The sequence below is a fragment of the Ursus americanus genome, chromosome 9 (assembly GCF_024610735.1).
Source record: "Ursus americanus isolate L20-20 chromosome 9, mUrsAme1.1.p, whole genome shotgun sequence".
Lineage (NCBI taxonomy): Eukaryota > Metazoa > Chordata > Mammalia > Carnivora > Ursidae > Ursus > Ursus americanus.
This window is the reverse complement of record NC_142135.1, coordinates 5,538,068-5,552,311: the sequence shown is the minus strand read 5'-3', so window position 1 is coordinate 5,552,311 and position 14,244 is coordinate 5,538,068.

The window sequence follows — 14,244 nt, the reverse complement described above, 5'->3', positions numbered from 1 at the left end:
AAGGGGCATAATGTGAGGTCGCGAAGGTCATTTGGGGCGTGGTGACATTGCCACGGGTGTGAACCTTTGCCTCACGGCAAAGTTACCTGATCTGATTGATGCTTTAAAAACATCCCTCTGGTTGTGCTTTAATTTCTCCCTGGATCCACGAAAAAGGTTGCAATGATTTTTTTTTTTTTTTTATAATCTCAGATACTTCCCGTCTCCTAAATGGCTAAGTCTGACTTTTCACTGAAGCCTCATCCATCGCTAATTTTGTTACATGGTGATTACATGGGCTGTGTGAGGAAAATGAACCAGAGCGTTCCTGTCACGTAATTCTATTTTAAAAGCCAAGTACTAGCAGCTACTTTTATTAGCATTAACAATTAGCAGATCTCTTAACTTTGGCTGTGATAAAGAAATCCCTTGTAAGGATTTTGTAGTTTTGCGTATCTGTCATAGATACATGAATAATAGAATTCACGCCGAGGGGAGTCAGTGCAGGCGTCCTTCATGAAAAAATACACAGGAGAGGAGAGGGAAGTAATTCGGCAGAGAATCATGAAGACACCACCCGTGATCCTTAGATCCTTTATATTCCCAATCATTTTTTTGATTGATTGAAAATACATTCCTGAGAGCAGAAGTCACGTCTGATGCCTGGAGTCACACAATTTTAAAGTTGAAAGATCCTAGAAATTACCTCAGCAGCCAGAAATTCAGATGCTTCAGGGGTAGGCAGATGAAATAAGTGAGTAATGATGCATCACAAGCGAGGTGACAGTCGGGAAAACACAAACCAGGTCAAAGGAAAGCAGCCGCTCACAGCCAGGATCCAATGCTCCAGGAAGGAAGGCTCCATGCTGCCAGGTCCTCCGACCTGTCAGGATACCCTTGATTACAAATAACTTTTTAAAAAATTTTATTTATTTATTTGACAGAGAGAGAGCACAAGCAGGGGGAACAGCAGACAAAGGGAGAGGGAGAAGCAGACTCCCCACTGAGCAGGGAGCCCGACGTGGGACTCGATCCCGGGACCCTGAGATCATGACCTGAGCCGAAGGCAGACGCTTCTCCACCTGAGCCACCCAGGTGCCCCTATTACAAATAACTTTTATAACTATTTATAAATACCTTACTTTAACAATAGTTCATATTTGAATGCCAACACACACACACACACAGTGACAGGACTAGATAAAACGCAGACATATTCAAGAGGATTTGGGGTCCTGGACTACCAGTTTGCACCTGATTTAGTCCAGTTGAGACAACTGAGTCCTGGAGAAAGGACGTCACTGACATATCCAATAGCATCCCAGCAAGTCAGGGACGAAACGAATCACAATTTCGTGGGGCTATATTCTGTACTAGAGAAATCATCTCAGGATCACTGTTGGGTGTGAAAGAAATTTTGATGAATCACTCTAGCTTAGCTTTTTATTTTTCCCAGATTTGATGTTTGAGTCCTCGAGAATGGAAGTGACTTTCCCAAGGATGCATAAGACAGTGTGCCGCAGAGGCAAGTCTAGAAGGTGGTCTGGTATTCTACTTCGTAACTGCATGCGTTTGCAAGAAAATGACACCTGGTTATCAACTGTCAAGACCTGGGAATGTGCTTTGTGTTCCTTTCACATTGCAGTTCAGGCCCTGAGGCCAGGAGCCATGTGGCACGTCTGCATGCAGGTGACGGTCTGACCAGGGGACCTGTGCATCCGCAGAGGAAGCCTGGAGATGCTTGGGCTTTCTTGCTCCTAGAGAGTCAGTGACTTCATATCAGCAGAGAACAGCTTACTATCCCGAGCCCTTACATGGCCAGTCTGTGGTGCCTTGTACCCTCCCTCAAGATCATTTTTAAAGCCCAGTGCCAGACAACCCCATGCTGCAGCAAACCCCTCTCATCCTTGAAGTTAACTATCCTAGGACATGTTCATGGACAGGTGAAAATGAAAACATAATTCGAGTTTAAAATGCATCAAAGGAAGATACAGGAGATAAGGGTAGATGTTTTTTTCTTCAAGGCTAATTGTGAAAAGTGTTCACTGTCAAGCTAGCAAGTGGGCAGCGAATGTCCCATGAGCCATAGAATGGGATGGCCAGGTGGCCGGTAAGCGGGTGCATCAAGGAGACACATATGTGGTGAAACAGAAGAGGATCGGGCTGGGGACAAGACTGTTACTAGGTGATAACTGCAGAATGACAGAGATGACCAGAATTAGGGAACAGGAAGGTCGGGGTTGTTTGCACCTCTGGTTGCTCTGGAATCCCTTTCCAACATGGCCCTTCTGCATGCAGCACTTCTCCGGAACCCCTTGGGTCACAAGTTGGCTCTGATTTCCTCTGTACATGTGTGTGACCTGCACTTAACCTGCACTTGCTCCAATCCTGTCTTGTAATGTGTCCCTTGTTTTTTCTTGATGGATGCATGTCCCTGGGGCCAACAATGTGGCTTTCTCTAGGAGGCAGCCCAGGAAGCCAGGGCAGCCTTCTGAAAAGGCTGCTGATTCAATCTGACATCAAGTTACTGCTGGAGAACAGAGACTATATCTCAAACTTGCTTGAGTAAGTTAGGTGTCCACCTCTCTAAATCAGGGTGATGTAACACCAGGAGACCGTGATTTGCTTTGGAGACATTCCCACGCTGGGTAAATCAACTTGGCAAATTTAATTTGTTTTAGAGCAAGACAACTTGCAGTCTTAACAAAGAGAGCCTTGGGTCCACAGCCCTCTATCACAGGTCCCTCTGTCTCCATCCTTCATCCCTTTTAACAACGATCCCCTTTTCACTCGGCATACTCCTATCACTGTGCTTGACAGAGTGGAAAAGACATGATCTTTAGAGACGTACAGACCTGGAATGGATTTTCAGCTCAACCACCAACTCCGTGGCCTTGGGCAATAGTTTCAACCTTTATAAAATGGAGAGAAAACAGCAGATGCAGTGCACGCTTTTTTGGTGAATTAAGTGAGCTTTGCAAGGTGTCTAGCTCCCTGCAGTTGTTTAATTGAATTAAATATCATGTTTCATCATAATTTCCTGTTTCCCACTCTTTCTCTCATCTACCCTTTTCTGCCTTTATCTCCATTCTCTCTGCATCTGCATTTGGCTTCTATTCTGTCTCTTCCTGGCGACCTGACCTCTCCCAGACCATGTCCTCGTGTTTCCTGTCCTTTTTCTCGTGCTAAAGCTCTTTATGTTTGGTGAGCCCTGCTGTCTCCCCGTCCTTTCCCAGCGCGGCTCTCCTGTTCTCCTTACATCTTGCTAACTGTTCTGCTGTGTGCCTCCCCTTTTGCTCACTGTCCTTTCTCTGTCCATTTCTTGTCAGTTTCCCTCCCTCACAGCTAGTCTCTGTGTCTCTTCCCGTGGATGTCCTTGCGTCCCTGCGTATCTTTCACACTCTGCATCTTTTCTCCTGCTCATTTGGTTGTTACCCCCGCCCCACCATTTGCCTCTCTTCTTCTGTCCTCCTCCTTTCTCTGCCCTTCAAATGTAGTCCCCTCCCCCTTACCATGTGCTATATACTCAGTCTACACAGTGGCACGGGGTTGTGTTGTTTGGGAATGACACGTGATGATTTCTTTGGTTTGTTTTGACCTTGACTTCCCCTTGGATGATCTACAAGCTGCTGTTCCATTTGCATGAGTCAAGTCTCTGTGGGTTTGATGCCCGTGCTCCAGAGCATTGCTCCTCGGTGCTGTTTCATATTTTACGCATTGTGAATATCATGCCCAGAAGCTCACAATCTTTCACCACTATGTAGCAGGTGACACAAATAGAATTTGTTACAAAAGAAAACAAACCTAAAAACATGTCATTGTTGAATTAATAATAAAAGGTCAAAAATCTTGTGGGAGAAAGATGAAAACTTGTAGGTTGGAAATATAAAACATTATAGCGAACCTTCTAGATGGAGGTCATGCGTTTAATACAATACCAACCCTACTTTCTATATGAAAAGACTGACACTCAGAGAGAAGTGCTTTGTCCAGAACTGCACTCAGTGCTGGCAAGTGCATGAGTTGGGATTCAAATCCAGGTATTCGCACCTCCATTTCTGAGTAGATAGACACCTGTGGCTGGCGGTCACTCACATTGCAACAATCAGAGAGAAACATACAGGAAGATAGATAAATTATTATATGTGCATGTTTACAATTATTGCATATTTGTGTAAACAGACCTACATGAACTACAATCCCATAGGGTTCCTGGGTGGCTCAGTCTGTTAAGCATCTGCCTTAGGCTCAGGTCATGATCCCAGCGTTCTGCAATCAAGCCCCGCATTGGGCTCCCTGCTCAGCAAGGAGCCTGCTTCTCCCTCTCCTGCTCCCCCTGCTTGTGTTCTCTCTCTCTCTTTCTGTCAAATAAATAAATACAATCTTAAAATAAAATAAAATTCCAGAGTAGGAGGAGACCCTCCAAGGTGAGCTAAGACCTCCTGTTCTTTTCTTTCTTAGGGGCACTTGCTGACTCTGACTGCGGGCTTACAGAGGTGGGGACCCTACACGGGAAAGGTCAGCCAGTGGGGTGCCTGAGGGCACATTTGCTGCAGCAAATGGAGCCGAAACACCCCATAAAATTTGCAGCTGCCAGCAAGCTGGGGCTGGGCTGGGAATGCAGAGGGAGATCGCAGATGACCTAGGAGAAGAACGTCCTGCCAGGACGTCCTACAGTAAGCTCATGCAGATCCTGCACTCGAGAACTTTGTCAGAACTTGAACCTGCATGGGGCAGAGGAATAAGAAGATAAATTCAAAAGCTCTGAACTGCAGTTATCAGGACTTATGACAGAGGCAGACAGAGCTCTCAAACAAAAACTCAGAGTGATGGCACTTAAAGGAGGAACTGGGTTAAAAGAGGAACACACTTGAAGCTACCAAAAACTGAGATTCAATGCTGACCCAGCTCGGTTTCTGACCAGCCCCTAGTCTATCTGGAAAGAGGGCAAATGTGACTGTAGGCAAATAACGTTGACTTCACCTCATATGTTTCTTGTATATACAAGAAAACTTACATATATATACATATGGAAGCAGAAAAATGTAACTGATAACCAAGGAAAAAAAGAAAAAGACACAAAGGCAGACCCATTTACCGCCCACTTAATGGCACAAAAGGACTTTAAAACAACTATTGGCGTGCCTGGGTGGCTCAGTCAGATAAGCATCTGCCTTTGGCTCAGATCATGATCTCAGGGGTCCCGGGATCGAGCCCTGCATGGGCTCCCTGCTCAGCGGGGAGCCTGCTTCTCCCTCTCCCCCTGCATCTCCTCCTCCCACCCCCTTGCTTGTGTGCTCTCTCTCTCACATAAATAATAAATAAAATCTTTAAAAAATAAATAAATAAAATAACTATTAAAAATGAGACAATAACAGAAAAATAATATTTTAAAAGAAAATTCAAATAGATATTCAGGACCCCAAAACCATAAAACCAAAAATAAAAAACTCATTGGATGAAGAGTCAAAGAAAGATCAATTGAAACTATCCAAACTGAAGCACAGAAAGGAAAAAACAAACAAAAGGAAGAGCATAGCAGAACTTAAGAGAGATGCGGGACTCAGTTCTCATGTTTATGTGGAACATAGGTTAGAAGTAGACTTTGCGGAAATAACGTCCAGGGATGTTCAAAAGTGATGAACAATATCAACGCACAAGTTCAACAGGCTTAGTAAACTCCGTGCCCAGGAACACAAAGAGCCACCTGGGTGGCTCCGCTGGTTGAGCGTCCAACTCTTGGTTTTGGTTCAGGTCATGACCTCAGGGTCATGTCAGGCTCCGTGCTCAGTGGGGAGTCTGCTTCAGATGCTCTCTCTCTCCTCCTCTGTTTCTCCCCCCACTAAAATACATAAATCAATCTTTAAAAAAAAAGAAAGAGAAGAAAAGAAAGAAAAGAAAAGAAAAGAAAAGAAGAAAAGAAAAGCAAAAAGAAACACCAAGAAAAACCCTATCAAGGCACTTTGCAAACTGATTGAATTAAAGATAATGAGAAAAATCATTAAACCAGCGGGAGGAAAAACCACATTATCTTTATTAGAACAGCAGTTATGCCTATGGCTGACCTTTGCAAAAATAAGGAAGATGGAAGCCAGGAAAGAATGGAATGATGTCTTTGAAAGTGAAGAAAGAGTCCAAGATTTCCAAGCATAGACATATATTTATTTGTCTATTTGAGGATTGTGTGCGCTCTATTTCTTTCTTTTGTTGAAAGAGATCCAAAAGGGGCTTAGTCTTGTGTATTCTATAGCATAACCCCTGGGTTTGCGTTCATAGCAGGGAAAGGAGTCAGAGGAGATAAAGACTCCTCTCCGTCTCTTCCTTCAGTATTTCCCACGAGAAACAAATACAAGTGTGGTCTGGCAGATTAAACATACGTTTTTGGCCACGTTTAGAGTAACTGGGGTTTCAGCAATTGAAAAGGTGATGCAAGACATGTGAGTCTTTTACTTCTTTCTCTTCCAAGATTATTTCCTTTCTGTCATCTGAGCTTAAAAATATGCAGTTCCCAAACCTACCTTCTGGACAGCTGAGTACCTGCTGTTTCTCTGCTGCTTCTTTGTCTCGTCCATACTGTCAGAGTAGGCAAAGTTCCCAAAACATTGGTTTGGTTTTCCTGAGTTTAAGATGTGTGTTTCTGAATCTCTTGCAGGGTGTTTTCAAAAATGAGGAAAGTATAAGGAAGGAAAATGAGGGGGAGGCATTGCAATCACGTGTAAATGGACATAGAAGTTTGTTATTATTTTTTTCCATTTGTAAAAAGACTCGTAGCTATTAGGATGAAGCCATCAAGGTCACCTTCAAAGAAATGAACTGAGCAGAGCACAGAGCTGAGAGCAGAAGAGCTCTCATGCAAGAGCTGGTAGATAATCTGTGATCGAAGCTCTGGGGTACACGAGAAAGCACACTGAGTGCACATCTTCCATGCCTGACCGCACATAAGAGGAACATTCCAGGCCAAAGCCAGGGGGACTCACTGCCTCTCTGTGTCTGTGAGTGGGCAAGAGCCATTCAAAAGACTGGAAGCCTTTCTTTATTTTTGGTTTCTAAGGATTTTGTTTGGTTGCTTGCTTGTTCATTTTGGGGAAAGGTACAAGATGGAATTTATCATTTGAGGATTTCTTGTATTTTGTTCTTTAAGCCTCTTCATAGAACTTCGTGTTACAATTTCCTTACAGGGGTGGGCCATGAAGCGTTATTAGTCCAATATGGGGCATATTCTCAAGAAAGCTATGAGGGTCTACGCAAAATGACGTGGCATTGTCATCATATCAATAATGTGGATCTCTGGCAGAGTTTAGTTTTCATGTGTGAAAAATTCTGGATCCAATTTCCAATGTGTGTGTGTGTGTGTGTGTGTGTGTGTGTGTATGTGTGTGTGTGTGTTGGAGCGGGGTGGGGGGGGTCCCCATACCACCAAGCAATTCTCTGACACTAGCTGGGTGTACTACAATTCAACTCAATTCTGACACTATCTACCTGAAAACTGCATACGATTCCACATGTTCAGGGCTGAGTTCTTTAAGACTGCCCTCCCTTGAGATGCCAATCACAAGGCCAGGTTGCCTCCAGGGCTTTTGAACAACTGGCTACAGTTTGAAGGTTCCCATCACCCCCTCCTTGGGTTGTGTTGATTTGCTAGAGTGACTAACAGAACTCAGGGAACCCATTTAGTCACTAGATTACTGATTTATTATAAAGGATATTAAAAGATATGAATTAATGCCAGATGGAGATACATAGGGTGTTAGCCATTGGTGATTTAAGTCAATCCGCAGCCCCTCTCCTCCCTGGAGGTCAGGGACTGGGACTGAAAGTTCTCACCCTCTTGTCACAGGACTGACTCCACTGGCAACCAGCCCCCACCCTCAGGGGCTTTCCAAAAGTCACTACATTAACATAACAGAAGACACCTTCACTGCTCTCCACACTTAGGAAATTCCAAGGGTTTGGGGAGCTCTGTGCCAGAAACTGGGACAAAGACCAAATATACATTTCATACTATAAATAACACTATCACAATGTGTTACCCTCCGAATGATAAGTCAGGATGAGAACATGAAAATACCCATGAAGGGGCAGCGGAGGGACATCTGGGTGGCTCACTTGGTTAAGTGTCTGCCTTTGGCTCAGGTCATGATCTCAGGGTCCTGGGATTGAGTCCCAGGTCAGGCTCCCTACTCAGGGGGGAGTCTGCTTCTCTCTCTCTCTCAAATAAATAAAATCTTTAAAAAGGGTGGGGCGGTGGACATCTAGCATCTGGGTGGAGGAGAGGACAGTGATGAGATTAGGGTGTCCAGTGGATGGGAAGGTCAGTGAAGGTCAGGGAGAATCTTGGAAGAAAGGGATTTGTGGGTGGTGACTTGCCACTACCTAGCATGGTCAGAGCCACCAGGCTGGCTTACAGAAATGTGTGCTCAGAGACGGCTAGAGCAGACAAAATCACTTTAAAATAAGTAATTTTCAACTCAGTGTTCAATACGGAGTGTGACTCCAGTGGGGTCATCTGAACTATGTATGAACTCTAGGAATTTATTTGACCTGAACAAGAAAAGGCCAAACCTTGACTCCCAATTCCTTCTCCCTAAGTCCACCCATTCCTGTTTTGACTTCAAACAGTGAAGAAGCTACATCCCCCAGCAAGAAGGAGGCTCCAACCCTATTACCACAACGTCAGCCTTTTGGAAAAGAGGAGGCAATACCATTATTCTACAAAATCTGCCATAAGAATGCAAGCGATTTAAAGATTTGTCTAGCTTTGTCAGAAGCTCCATTGTCCCAGAAGCCTGGCCTTGACCAACATCTGTGTTTCTCTCCCGCACTTGCGGAGGAAATCAGGTGGGAGCTTTGAGAACGTTCAGAGGCCAGCATGTGGTGAAGTGTCCCAACTCCAGAGCCACATCTGTCTCGCGCTCTCCTTTGATTTCAGTTTGGAGCACTTGGACATTTGCATCTGATAGACATCTTCACCCTTGGAATTCCCTGAATTTTCATATCTTCAAAATGAAAGGTTTTCGATACAGCGGGTTTTACAGCTACTTTCTAGCTCTGCGATTCTACAGGTGCACAGGGACCTAGTTTGGAAGACTTCACAGTCTCCCCAGAGGAGGGTATGCAGGATGGATGGCAGAAGTTATGCTGCCAAATTAGGATTTGATAAATTTCTGGACCGATGAAACAAAATGACAACCACACCCAGAGAGCACTGAGCAAATGGAATTTAAATTTTAAGATTTTCTTTTTATGATTTCTCATCTCCAAAAGATTGATCTGACAACTGCAGATAGGTATTGATTGTGAGGTCAGCCAGGATTCTGATTCTCTATTCTGTGTTCTTGTTTGTCTGTCTTACAGAGACACAGAGGAAAAAATATCTGTCTCAATGAATAATACCAGTTGATAATGATAAAATCTGAGTGATGCTCTTTTATCCAAATTCAGGGTATGCATGACCCAAATCTATGTTTCTGATTTCCCAGAAGAGCGGTGCATTGATGCTTCTGTGCACAGTACATAAGCTCTCTAGACTATTTGGTTGCTACTTCTGCAACTGGCCTCAGACAGCCAGAGTCCAGTAAGAAGTCTTCATCCATTAAGACTCAGCCTTCTCTGCTCCATGAGCCTTTCAAACTAATCCTTGCAGTGCGTTAATGTAAGACCTGGTGTCTGCCGTCTCAGACTACATTTGCTCATGGCAAACTCTTAGGTGTGTACATACCCTAGAACAGCATTCTCTTCCTCTAAACCCTTGATCTGTCCTTGATTACACAATTTAGTCTCTCCTTTAAATCACAAAGTGAACTCAGATTCTTCACTGGATCCAAAGTTCTGTCCTGCGTCCCAATCTACATGACTGGGGCTCCTTCAGTGCCTCCTAGGATCCCTGCCTTGGGGGTCAGTTGTCCCAGGACTTACAATCCTCGTGGGCTGGTTGGGTCCTGTGTTAACTTACACTGACTTGGCCACATAGAACAGAGGCTATTATGGGCCTAGCTGTAACCATCCTGACCCAGCCACTCCTGCTGCCCAAGCCCTCACTCAACAGACCAGACCCATTGGAGATGTGTCAACCTCAACCAGTCAATCACATGCCATTGGTTGCTACTTTCCAGTCTGTCATCCTGATCTTTGAGACTCAGTCTCCTAGTGAAACAATAGTCTCAAGAGCAAGCCATTACATTCTAGAAATAATGATAGAATCTATATCCAGATGTCCTTTGAATATCTCCTTGCAAAAACCTCTTGCAAGAAGCTGCACTTGTCATGAGTCTTGATTCTCTACAGACGACAAACTCAGGATTGTTTGCATGTAGGAGTGAGTTTATCATTTATCTCCTTTTATCTTTTATATATGTATATGAAAAAATCTGTCTATCAAGAGAGAGATTTTAAGGAATTGGCTCATGCGAGTATGGAGACTTGCAAGTCCAAGATCTGCAGGGTGGACTAGCAGCCTGGAGACCCAGGGAAGGGTTGATATTGTAGTCCAAGTCTAAAGCCTGTCTGGTGACATAATTCTCTCTTGCTTGGGGAGGTCAGTCTTCCATTCTATTGAGGCCCTCGATGATTAGATAAGGCCCACCCACATGAATGGGGCAATGGGCTTTATTCAAAGTCCACCACTTTAAATATTAATCTCACTGCCCCCAAAACACCCTCAATAATGTTTGCTCACATAATGGGCATCATGGCTCAGCCTAGTTGACAAAATTAGCACTTACACTGTCTAAACACATCAGAGCTAAGTTCTGAGAGTGTCCCTGTATCTTCTTGTCAAATGTTTCCCCATCTAACTATAGCATAGGGTGGATGGCCCAATATAGGCTCTTTGCATTAAGGCTTGAAGGCTCCCATCTCAGCTGTGTCCCTCCCTACATCATGGGATTATGAAAACTCCTTCTAAGATAGATGGCATCAACTTTTGAGTTCAGAATATTTTGTTAATTCTGTTGATCCCTCCGAGCATTGTTGCCAAGGGATAAGAAAGGCCAGCAAGTGTTAGGATTAGAGTCAGGGGCCAAGGGTTGTTCCTGGTCCTGCTTCTTGCATTCTGAATGGCATGCAACCTTAGGTTAATGATATAATTTCTTTGGGCTTCTCTTTTCTGAACTGTAGCTTAGGAATAAAATCTTTCTCACATAGCTATTTTGAAGATCAAATGAGGGAATATGTTTGAAGACTCTGAAAATTCTACAATGCAGTCCACAAATTAATTAGAGCAAACAATTATGTTAGTTTTCACTAAAAATGCTCGCTTAAACCACTAAACCCTGAGCTCCTTAAATTCAGGTATGATATCTTATTCACCATCACATCTTCAGCATGGAAACAGTACTCTTCCATCAATATTAATTTCATGTGTTTATTGATTCAACTAGCACTTACTATGTATCTTGTATGTTGCAGCCTCTTTGCACAGCTAGGAAATGTTTATGAAGCATATAAATGTAATTAGCAGCATTTTCTGAGACTTTAAAGGAAGCAGATGAAAAGAAGTCTGGGCTTTCTGATCAGTGCATGCTGATTGTGAAGTTCCATTTTTGTTGGATCCTTTCTGGACTTGAACTCATTCTTTTCAGTCACCCAGTGTTGGAGGAACTTAGTAGATAAGCCTTTCTAACTTCACGATTATTGTGCCAGAGTCAGACCCAGACGTCTGTGTTTATCTGGCAGAAACCAGGTGCCCAGTTCTGACAACTGAGTCTCTCCCCTCTCCTTGTCCCAACTACCACCGTGGAGCCTGGCTTTGAACCAATTTGCTGTGTTGGGATTTTACCCGCAATGATCTCATCTAGTAACCTGCCAGTGTATCTACTGATGGATGAGCTAGGTTTTGCTATTTTGTGTTCCAGGTGGGGTGCCAACACCTTGACCTTACAGTCAGAGTATGTCCCTCCGTGCCATGGCGCAAAACCAATAGTAGTTGGTGTTCTTACTTCATTTTTGTTATGCTGAATGGCATCTATTATTTCTACGTGTACCAGGCACTGTGCTAAGGACTTTATGTATGATAGTTCATGTAATCAATGTAAGAACTTAAAAGGAGGTAACTAGGGACACTTTCATCATCATCACCATCATTTTTAGGTAAGGGATTCAGAAAGTTCAAAAAATATGCTTACGGTTATAACATTTGGGTGATAAAGTTGTACTTCAACTCAGACTAGTCTGAGTCCCAAACCCATGCTTTTAGCCAATATGGTGCATCTGTAATGACCTCCGCCTTCCGAGCTCTGTCATCCTTTTGCTTGGATGAGTTATCACCTCCCCTGTAAGTCAGTTCTTAATCATGGACCAAAGCAGCAGCAAAGTTGTCTGCACGCACCAGACCGTCAGACTTGGTTGCTTTGCCTACAGTTAGTCTCTTCTCATGTTCACAGCTGGTCTTACCTTGTTTACTGGAAAGACAGGCACAACCAACTAAATTTTGAGACAGGCTGTTTTTGGTGAGCCATTATATTACAAAGATAAAGAACAGAACCCCTATGTTCCCTGCTTTCGCTGGCAAAATCACTAAGAAAAATAACTCCAGTCTCAGAGTTGAATTGTATTAGAAAAAAATTGGATTTCTAATAAAAAAAGAAAGTCTGATTAAAACCCACCTGACCGTCCTATTTTAGGTCAGAGTTTTGTAAACTTCATCAGCTTTTAGAATCAAACAATTCTTGCGTCCTTTGTGCCCCCTAATTTTTTTTTTTTTTTTTTTGAGAAGATCAAACTTCTTGGATACCAACAAAGGGCTGGAAATAGTAAGCCTGAAAATTTGGATGGAGAGGAACGAGGACCGTGCATCACTCAGACAGAGCCCTTGGCCAGCAAAGTATTTGTATCAGCAAATGAAAATTCTATTCAGGATCCAATAAAGGTAACTCATAAATGTTTAATCCACAAAAAAAGAAAATGAATTTGATTTGAATTGGGAAGGAATTCTTTTGCCAAGCACAGCAGTTTCTAAACATTCACAGAAAAATTCATAGTTAGCAAGTTTGAATTTTCATAAATCCCTCATGCAATTTATAAAGCCTCTTTAATGTAATATCATCACTTCTTCACATCTTTATTCACCAAATGCCTTCGCAAGAAGATCTACTTTCCAGTGCGAGCTACATCTCTGATCAGCGATACGCCTTCACAGAAGGCACAAATTCTCTGGGCCTCTGCTGTCCTGTTGGTTCAAAATTTATGTTTGCATATATGGAAATCTCTTAATGGACTGTAGAGTGGAGTTTGGCAAACTTTTTCTATAAAGGGCAAGATAGCAAATATGTGTGGCTTTGCAGGCCATACAATCTCTAATACAACGACTTGACTTGGTTACTGTAGCATTAAGGCAGTGTGGACACCGAGGAAACAAATGAGCTTGGCTGTGTCCCCACAAAACTTTATTTATGGATCCTGAAATTTGAATGTTGCATAATTTTCATATGTCACAAAAATTGCTCTTCTTTTTTTTTTTTTAAACAATTTTAAAGCTAAGAACCATTCTTAGCTTTGAGGGCCAGATGAAAACAGGTGGTGGATCATATTTAACCAGTGAGCCATTGTCTGCTGATTTCTGTTGTAAAAGGGTACATCTGTAACCACTTTAATCTTAGAGGTATGTAAAAAATATAACAAAATCGCAAATACAAAAAAAATACTTTAAGATGATATTTTCATAATATCAAATAAAAATCGGTAAGTTTATGGCTCAGCCAATTTTAAAACATTAATAGACCAACATACTGATGAGTACAGCTCTAGAAAATCTCCAATATCTCATCTAGCTGCAAAAACTATTCTACTTTCATCAGGAAGGCAGCTGTGGAAATAAAACTTAAAATCATCTTTTTAATTAAAAATATGATTTCCTTAATCTTATAAGGCAAGGAATAGTCATAGATCATTATGGAGTACATATCAGGAAATAAGCATAATGTTCCCATTTCAGTCTTCATTGCTAATTCTCTTCTGATACAAAGTTTGTATAAACCATGTAATTGAAGGGTAGATGTAAATTAATCAATCTCTATCCAGGTGAAATATATTTTTCCAAAGTTTCTGCTATGAGACGTGGTTAGCTGTACTCAGAGAAGAACTTTTCCTTCTACATATTAGGAAGAACAAACTCTAAATTTGGCCATCAGCCAAAAAAAATCTCAGATGGTTCGAATTTTATTTATATTTATTGAGTGCCTACTCTTAGCCAGCTAATGTAATATATAATATAGTATTCTAACTACAATTCGATAATATACAAAACACCCTTTGCGGTAGACTGTAAAA